General features: G+C 48.8%; 1 protein-coding gene and 1 non-coding gene across 2 annotated transcripts in view; one reads left to right on the top strand and one right to left on the bottom strand.

Moving 5' to 3' along the window:
- Positions 1-9552, bottom strand: part of COQ8A (coenzyme Q8A) — a 53931-nt gene that overhangs the window by 33681 nt on the left and 10698 nt on the right. The window lies entirely within an intron of this gene.
- TRNAE-UUC (transfer RNA glutamic acid (anticodon UUC)) lies at positions 250-321 on the top strand. Its single transcript has one exon. It is a non-coding gene; the product is annotated as a tRNA-Glu (tRNA).

Genomic DNA, 9552 nt, shown 5'->3' with positions numbered 1-9552 from the left:
TGAACCCTCACTCTCTGACCTTCCCGAAGAGATTTCTGAGATACCATTTCATTCATGTTGAAAAACAGACTCAGAGACTCCATTAGCTGGAAATTATCTGGGGTATGAGGACCTTCAAATCTAGTCTCCAAAACTAAAAAAAAAAACCAAAAACAAACAAACAAACCACCAAGTGATGCCTACCTGGCCAGATGCAATAAGATGTATCAGCAGCAATGAGTTGTGTTCTTTTTAAAAATATATGGAAATTCCCTGGTGGTCCAGTGGTCAGGACTTAGCACTTTCACTGCAGTGGCCCAGGTTCAAGCCCTGGTGGGGGAACTAAGATCCTGCAAGCCATGTGGCACAGCCAAAAATAAATAAATAAATACATACACACATAAAACAGGCAATCCTGAGAAGCATTAAGCAAATGAAGGCATCATAAACCTTTCCACCAGGACCCACATGGGGGAATTTTATTTGGGGGAGGGTTCCCATATGCACCCCCAAGCCCCCCCTTCACAGCCAGAACTCACCATCTGTCACTTGTCTCTTCTCGTGAGGTGACAATAAGCCAGGGACAGTGCATGAATTTACCGAGCCACTGTTCAACCCCCTTCGTAAGTATAAAGTGTGACAAGGCAGACCAGCTCCCATCTAAGCAAAGCCAGAGTGTCCATACCTCTAAAAGCTAGCACACCCTCCTCTTGTCTCTTCCCATCCTGAGCTGCCCCAGAAGCCATGGGATGACTGGTGTAAGGACCCAAAAGCAAGCTGCACAGCAAGCCCTTTGTCTTGGGGAGTGTGTGTGAAGCTCACTGAAAAGCCTTCTCCTGAGCAGGCTTCGTCCCACAGCTGCTGCATGCACATCACCCAGTGGCCCACAGGCATCAAGCTCGGCATGTCCAGAACTGACCTCACACCCCTTACCCCGCCCACCCCATGCTCCCCGTCCTGAGCACTGCGACCACCCCCCACTTCTCTCCAACCCTTCCCACCTCCCCTAGTCCCCCAGGGTGCTCCCAGCTGGGCAACCGCAGCAGCCCCTAACTGGCCCCCGCCTTGCACAGGAACGCATGTCTTTCCCCCTCACCAGATCTCAACTCAAACAGCACCTCTTCTGGGATGCCCTCCCCAACATGTCCCATCCCTAAAGCCCATCCATGTCCCCCACGGCTCCCTGTTCTTTCCCCAAGCTAGCAGTGACCATGCTCTAAACCTGCCTATGTACCTGTCTTCCCGCCACACTGGGCTGTCAGCCAGAGGAGGGCACAGACCACATCTGTTGTCCCCTCTCTGTATCTCCAGCAACTAGCACCATGCTTGACACAAAGCAGACAGAAATGAACTCAGTTGGTCCCCCCAAGGTTTAAGAAAGCCTGCCATTTCTGGAACTGACTCACACCTGCTTGCATTTTTTAATCTGCATATGGAATCAAAGGTCTCTTAGCAGCCTGGTCTGAGGCAGTGTTCTCAGGCTTTAGTGGGCATCAGAATCACTTGGGAGACTTGCTAAAACACAGACTGCTGTACCGCCGCCCTGGGTTTCTGATTCTGTAGGTCTAAGATGGGGCCTGGAAACCTCTATTTCTAACAAATTCCCACCTGCTGCTGCTGGTGGTCCTAGAAACGGACCTTAAGAACCCTGTTCTGGAGGAAGAGGGGAAAAGGGAAAAGAGGTGGCCCAAGCCCAAGGTCAGAAAGGAAGTCTAAACAGGGATCCTTTCCTAAAAGTTTCTCCCTGCTACTCCCTCCCCAAAAGTCTGGCTTTGTCCTTAAGTGGAAACCTTCCACCTGCCCCTTCCATTCCCACTATTCCCTCAAGAAACTGAAAAAGAACTTCAGAAATGAATGGGCTTAAAGACAATGACCCACAGAACCAGCCACCAAAGGAATCTCAAGATTGTCACTTTAGTACTCCCGGGAAAGAACTGTTTAATGATACCTGGGAGGCCCCAGGGCAGGGGCTCACAGGTGGCCCTCTGCCCCCTCCCAGCCAAGGACAATCTTTTTACTTTGGGCATGAACAGTCTGTGTGGACACTGGAAAGTTCCTTTACATTCTTGAAATGTTTCTTTTTTTCTTTTCCTCTTAGAAAAAGGAAATACAGTCGACTGTTTCCTTCAAGGACTCAGAAGAGTATATGTGTTAGGGGAAAGACTTAGACTTCTGAACCAAAACTCCATGAATTTCTTTAGATGTGCCCTTCGCCTCGGCCTTTAAAATCACACCCCAGGGCCCAACACTCAAATATCTCAGGCACTCCAGGCTTCTACATAGTGAGGTCTGGCTTCCGGGTCCGTCTGGCAGCAGGTTCAGAAATATCCTAATACATATCAATTTTCAAAGGCAACTAAAAACATGAAGAACCCAGGGGAAGATATAAAGAGCCTCTGTCCCCCCTCAAACCCCACCTCAGAGCCTCCCCCTCCCCTGTCAGTCAGCCCCAGCCAGGCCTGGTGAGTCAACCTTCTACGGTGAGAGACAGGCCACTAGGGTCATTCATTCCCCACAGCTGCAAGTCACCTCTGGAATGCCCCAAACTTGCATGTCTACCACTAAAGTCCCCTTTCCCTGTCTCCTTCCCAGGCCATCCTGCCTGAAAGTTATCTAAGCATCCAGCCAAATTCTGTCAAACTGCATTTCCTTAACAGTGGATGTGTGACAATGCAGCCACAAGAATGTAAATCACAACATTGTCTAAGACTGGCTACATAAATAGTGGTACACCCATTAGATGGACTGCTATGCAGCCATCTAAAATGACACTGTGGAAGGTATTTATTGACAAATAAGAAAGTTTACTATATATTCCCATGTAGGAAAAACGCAAGTTACAAAACAGTATTATCCTTTACTTTGGAGGGAGGGAGGGAGGGAGGGAGATGGATGATAGAAACAGAGCATGCAAAACAGGAACAGTGGTTTTCTCTGGGTGGTGGGGTGACAGATTCTTATTACTTTATTTCCTAAAATTTTCTACAAAGAACATGTACTACTTTAATAACAGAAAATAAGTTATATAAAAATAATCTTAAATATCTGTTGTTAAAATAAAAAAATAAAAGCAAGCACACAAAGTTGTGATTTAAAGAAACTATCCCACATCCCTGAAGCGTTTGTCCTGGGCGGGATGGGCAGAGGGTCAGATAGCAAATCGGAGTGCTATAAATACTACCTCTCTACACCCTTTAGCCACTGTCCTTCATCAGCAAACAACTGCCCCTGACAGGCCAGCAGGAAGGTGGAACACGGCCGCCCCACTTTTGGGAAAGAGGCTCAACTGCGCTTCTCAGAAAGTGGTGAGAAAACCACTTGACAGAGGCAGGTCTAATGCTGGCCCCTGTGTTAAAAGATAGAAATAATTAACGGTACTTTCCCCCAAACAGGATCCTAGTTTAGAATAATGTAGTAAGTGCAGTGATCACATTTTTCTGAACCAAAAGTTAAGACATGTACGGGCTGGCAAAAAATTTGTTTGGGTTTTTCCGTAACATGACTGGTGCCCTTTTAGATCAGGGGTCAGCAAACCATGGGGCCAAATGCAGCCCTGCTGCCTGTTTTTGTAAATAAGCATTTACTGGAACACAGCCTTGCTCATTCATTTAGGTACTGGCAACAGCTCATTCATCTACATATGCATTATCTATGGCTGTTTGGGGTTTGGGGGTTTGGTTTGGTTTGGTTTTAAGCTATAACAGCATGGTTGAGCAGTTGCAAGTGAGAACTATGGCCCACAAAGCCTAAAATATTTCCTATCTGGCTCTTTTTTTTTTTTCTATCTGGCTCTTCAAGGAAAGTTTGTTGACTCTTATTCTAGGGCAACAGAGTAAAATGTAACCACAACTGTCCCAGGAAATCCAGAAAGGTCACTAGAGTTATATCAGAGCAGCCCAACAAGGCTGGTGTTGGGGTGAGGACCCCCCATTACAGCTCTGCTCCTGACCCCAAAAGATGGGTACCTCACCAGGCACAGAGCTGCCCACCACCCAGAGGCCCCAGGGACAAAGGGAGGGCTCTGTGGTGACCACCTTTTACTGGGTCACCCAGAACAGGGCAGCTGAGTTCTGCGGGGGGCGCGGTTGGTGGGAAGACACAGGCAGACACGATGTCCACTACTGTGGGGTGGCACAGTGGAATTGTGCCCCATAAGGAAAGGAGTTCGTTTCTGGACCTCAAGTTGTCTCCTGGGCTAAGGACTTCATGTTCCTCCAAAAGCCATTTCTGGACTATTGGGATTTTTCTTGGAACCATTTAAAAAGTATACACTCTTATGCTAACACACTCAAGAGCTTGTTGAATAGCAGGCACTCTGACATTCTCCTCCAATGAATTTCACCAGTTCCCCAAACACTTTTATTCTGTGAGAAGCAGAAAACCAGCACAATGTGATGATAACTATAGCTGCTATTATTTACTGGGAGTTTATTATATGCCAGGCTGTGTGCTAAGTGTTCTATGTGTATTACCTGACTCATTTTTAAAAGGTAAGTACTATTATTTTGCCCATTTTACAGATGAAGGAACTAAGGCACAGAGAGGTTAAGTAACTTGCCGAAAGTCACACAATGAATAACAAGTAGAGCTAGAACTCAAATCTATCATGGCTCAGGAGCCAGGCAACCATTTAACAGATAAAAGGAGAAAACAAATAAGAGTGTGTTTTGATGTCCTAGACTGCAAGCCTTCATTCTCCACCCAATGGGTGATTAAGAAGACATCCTTAGGGGCTTCCCTGGTGGCGCAGTGGTTAAGAATCCGCCTGCCAATGCAGGGGACACCGGTTCAAGCCCTGGTCCGGGAAGACTCCACATGCCGCGGAGCAACTAAGCCCATGTGCCACAACTACTGAGCCCACGCGCCTCTAGAGCCCGTGCTCTGCATCAAGAGAAGCCACCACAATGAGAAGCCCGCACACCGCAACAAAGAGTAGCCCCCGCCCCCCCCCCTCCGCTCACGCAGAGCAACAAAGACCCAACTCAGCCAAAAATAAATAAACAAATAAATAGACTTATTTTAAAAAAGAAGACATTCTTAGGATTCCCTGGTGTGTTGCCCCAAGGTGGGCACTGGGCTGGGGCCAGGGAGGGGGAGATAAAAAAGCAGCAGAAGGAGAAGTTCCAGCCTCTAATGATAATCCAGAGAGAAACCCAATGCTGTGTATGAACCTGCACGGGCCCGGGACTCCAATGCACAGGTGAGTAGAACAGAGGGTCCCAAGTGGCCTTTCCTCCCACTGGGGAGCAAACGTAACTGATTACAAATACCAACCTGCCAAGCACGGGGTCCTGAGGGCAATTTCATTTTCTGACCAAAAACCCACCCAAGTTTTCTGCTTAGAACATTAAAAAAGATTTCGTTCAGGAAGTGATACTGATGAAGCAGTCAAGATGCTCTGGAGCTGGGCGCCCCAGGTTCAAATCCTGACTCTGCTGCGAACCTAGGTAGTCATTTAAGCTCATCTTTGCAACTCAGTTTCCCTCATCTGTTCTCAAGAGGAGTGGGTTAGATAATCCATATAACAGTACTTAGGACCCCAAGTGCCTGGCACACAGTAGGTACTCAAAACCACTAGCCGACGTGATCATTATTAAGACCACACAGACACTCTGGAAGGACTCACCAAGTCACTCAGACCTGGTGAGACCAATGTGGACAGCCCTCTTACCGATTTCTACCCCAGCACCCGGGCTGGGTACAGTACCAGATCTGACTCAGGAAGAGCAGACTCGCCCTCTCTCGGGGACCAGTGAGGCTAATTCAGCTGTGGTGTGAGGCATCATTCAGGAGAGGTGGTCTGGTGTGCTGGTGGCCTGCTTGGAGTGTCTAGGACAACCAGGACATAAATACCGCTGGTAATCCTCACCACGGTCAATACCACCCTCAAAGGAGATAACAGCACAGGAGGCTTTCGCCAGGTAAGCACAGGCTTTTGACAGTGCTGGGGAACCCCTCTGACCCCCACATGTTCCCTGTCTCCAAGCTACGGCCCATCTGCTGCCAGATTAACCTTCTCCAAATCCATTTTCATCATGTTAAGCCCCGGCTGAAGTCGGCTCAAATGGCTCGTAGTTTTCTAGAGGATAAGCTCCAAACTACTGAGCCTGAAGTCAGGACCCAGGCCTCCCGTCCAGCCTCCACTTACACCTGTGCCATGTAAGCGCTGCTCCAATTCCTTCCCTCTCACACCAACCCCTTCATCCCTGCACTTCTAAAACTGAATGAGGCCAGCCTCCGGGCCTGTGCATCAGCTCTGCTCCACCCGGCCAGGCCACTCCAGGCCTGTCCCTGAACCCGCTTCCTATGGTCTGTTTCCTCACCTGGATATTACGACAGCATAAGTTCTTATTATGTCCAGTCTAAATAAGAGAGGCAGAAGTACTTTGAAATGTATGAACATGTCATATATTTTCAAGGACACATTTCTAATCAGGCCCTAATTTACTCTTGGCTCTTATGATTTTTGTCTTCCCATCAGCTGATGTAAATTTTCCACTGCTGGTCACATTCTGCCCCGTTTTGCAAGTTATCTTTGGCACACAGAAGTCTTTCCAATAATAAGCCCCTTGTGCGGAGGCTCACATCTCACACACCTCTCTTTCCCCACCTACCTCCACACACAGACGGACCCTGACCACACAAATACAAGTGTCATCTGTACTGTCACACAGGTAGGTGAATAAAAACCGTGGTGGGGAACCCTGGAGCTGTAGTTGAGGAGTTTATCTTAAACTAAAATCAGATATTTAAGGGGTTGTGTTTAAATCTGGCCAAAATACTGTGGGTGGCTTTGGGAGGCTGACTGATGGCCCCCCAGAGATGTTCACACCCTGATCCCCAGAACCTGTGACTATGTTCTCTTATGTGGCAAAAGGGACTGCTGAAAGTGTGATTACGTTACAGATCTTGAGATGGGGGGATTATCCACCTGGGCCCAATGTAATCAAGGGTCTTTATGAGAGAGAGAGAGGCAGGAGGATCTGAGTCAGAAGAGGGAGAGAAAGATGTGAGAAAGGCAGACGTTGGAGTGATGCAGTTGTGAGGAAGAAACCACGGCCAAGGGATGCAAGCAGCCCCGAGAGGCTGGAAAGGCAAGGGGAGGGGCTCTGCCCTTGAGCCTCTGGAGAGAATCTGCCCTGCTGACTCCTTGATTTCAGCCAGGTGATACCCATTTCAGACTTCTGACCTCCAGAGCTGTAAAATAATAAATTTGTGGCATCTTAAGTCATTGAATTTGTGGTAATTTGTTATAGCAGCAATAGGAAACTAATGCAGTGGCTATTTTTAAAAGATACATCATTGGGTTGGGAAGAGGGGCGATATTCTAGAATAATTTCCAGATCATTCATCTAAAATAACTTAGTTTAGTCACTCCACAAGTGGTACTGAGTGCCAGCTAAGTGCCAGGTGCTGTGGTAGGTTCTCGCATATCCCATGGGCAGCTCAAGACACATTCTTGTTCCTGATGACAGAGTCCTGCCTGCTTTCAGTATAAATATGCCCCATTCGTCTACCAGCCTCTTTCTCAGGCTCGGTTCAACATTGAAAGCATTATGGAGCACTTATATTACATGCCAGGCACTGTGCACGGCCTGGGGTACCGCAACATCCAAGTAAGAGCCCGCAGCCCTCAAAATGCTCCTCATCAGTTCTTACATTCTTAATCTTTCAAAACACTTTCACTTCAGATTAAATATTTCAGTGAAATAGTATTAATAACAAGAACAGCTACCAGTTATTACTCCCCTTCTGTGTGTATCACTTTTTATTAGTCCTAATCCTACAGCAACCCTGTGAGGTATTACTGTCCCCATCTGCTGATGAGACACAGCTCCCAAGGTAAAGAAATCTCCTCTATGTCCCAACGCTGTCAGGGGCAGGCCTATCCATGCCTGTCTGACCCTTTCCTCCTGCAGCCTAGGAAGTGAGCAGATAAGAAACCTGCCCCCAGGTCAGTAACATGTTTTTAAATCAACAGTCACTCTCCTGGGGGCTTCCCTGGTACCGCAGTGGTTGAGAATCTGCCTGCCAATGCAGGGGACTCCGGTACAAGCCCTGGTCCGGGAAGATCCCACATGGCGCGGAGCAACTAAGCCCGTGAACCACAACTACTGAGCCTGCGAGCCACAACTATTGAAGTCTGTGCGCCTAGAGCCCGTGATCCGCAATAAGAGAAGCCTGCGCACCGCCACGAACACCCAACACAGCCAAAAATAAACAAGTAAAATAATTTTAAAAAAAAGAAAAGAAAAGAAAAAGAAATGCCTTAGAAAAAAGAACAAAAGTCACTCTCCTGGAAACACGGCAAGGTTCATGCCCTGAAAAGTGTCTCCACCTGGTTGCAGAAAATCATAAGTCATAAAAATCCAGGAGCTGACTGGGCTCTCAAAGGCCACCTGGCCAAACTCCCTTTCTGGAAAGCTCCTCAGCTACCAGGTTGAGAGTGTTAGGCTTCTCAGCACCAGCGATCCCACCCCGGTTCTGTCTCAGACGTAAGTGGGAGAAGGAGGCAGGACCCCCACACTGAGTCCACTCTGGGCGTGCGCCTCCGGAAAGAGCTGTTGGGTACGCGGCCCCCAGTCCTGCCACACTGACTCCCGGAAACTGCCTCCATCAGCAGCACCCCCAAACACCACACACAGGCCAGGCACGGACACCTGTGCACGTCACTGGTGCAGACATTAAATTAACGGGTCCTGCCACCGAGGTCCCGTGCAACCCTCTGGCACTACAAGCGTACGCAAAACCCCAACAGTTTTTAAGACCAGTGAGTTAACCCTGCAAGGGATGATCCTAGACAGACAACAATACTCAGGAAGAGAAATGAGAAGAGGATGTTCAGAGGAAGAGGCGACTGTCTCCTCGCTGACCTCCACTCTCCTTTGCCGGCAGAACTAAGGCCACGGGCCCAGGCCCGGCCTTCAAGCCCTTCACTGTGGACCCCAAGACATCTTTCCAGCTTTTATTTCCTACTATCTCCACCCCACACCAGCGCTTCAGCCAGAATGGCTCATGCCCCAACACACACACACACACACACACACACACACACACACTTTCCTACTTCCACGTGCTGCTCCCACCTCCTCCCCCGGGACACCCTTTCCTCTGCCAAAATCCTACCCATCCTGATGGAATGTTAGACGCTCCATAGGGTCTGCCCCCCGTCCTAAAGTCACCTCTTGTCCTCTAAAGTCCCTCATCTCTTAATGGCCTAAGGTTGCCCGGCCATGCCCTATATGACTCTTAGAGTACCTGTCCCGTCTCCCAGGCTGCATGGCGCGCTCCTGGAGAGAGGATCTCTTACCCAGACCTATACTCCCCTTGAGGGTTGGTGCTGTACCATGTCCATACCAGCAGTTTAATACCCACAGGCGCCCAGGGGCTCCCCAGCTTCTCAAGCTCCCTCTTCTAGAACCCAGAACCCAAGAGACACCAGGGATGCTAAGCATCTGGGAAACGCTCTTTCTGTCACCAATCACCCTGAAACCGCCACCATCCAGAGCCATGGACACAGCGGCAGCAGCAACCTGTGTTAAATGGGGTGAGGGCAGAAGAGGGAGAATGGAG

This window comes from Lipotes vexillifer, unplaced genomic scaffold, assembly GCF_000442215.2.
Source record: "Lipotes vexillifer unplaced genomic scaffold, Lipotes_vexillifer_v1.1 scaffold64, whole genome shotgun sequence".
Classification (NCBI taxonomy): Eukaryota; Metazoa; Chordata; class Mammalia; order Artiodactyla; family Lipotidae; genus Lipotes; species Lipotes vexillifer.
Note: the sequence above shows the minus strand (reverse complement) of the source record. Positions and strands in the feature narration are given on the sequence as shown.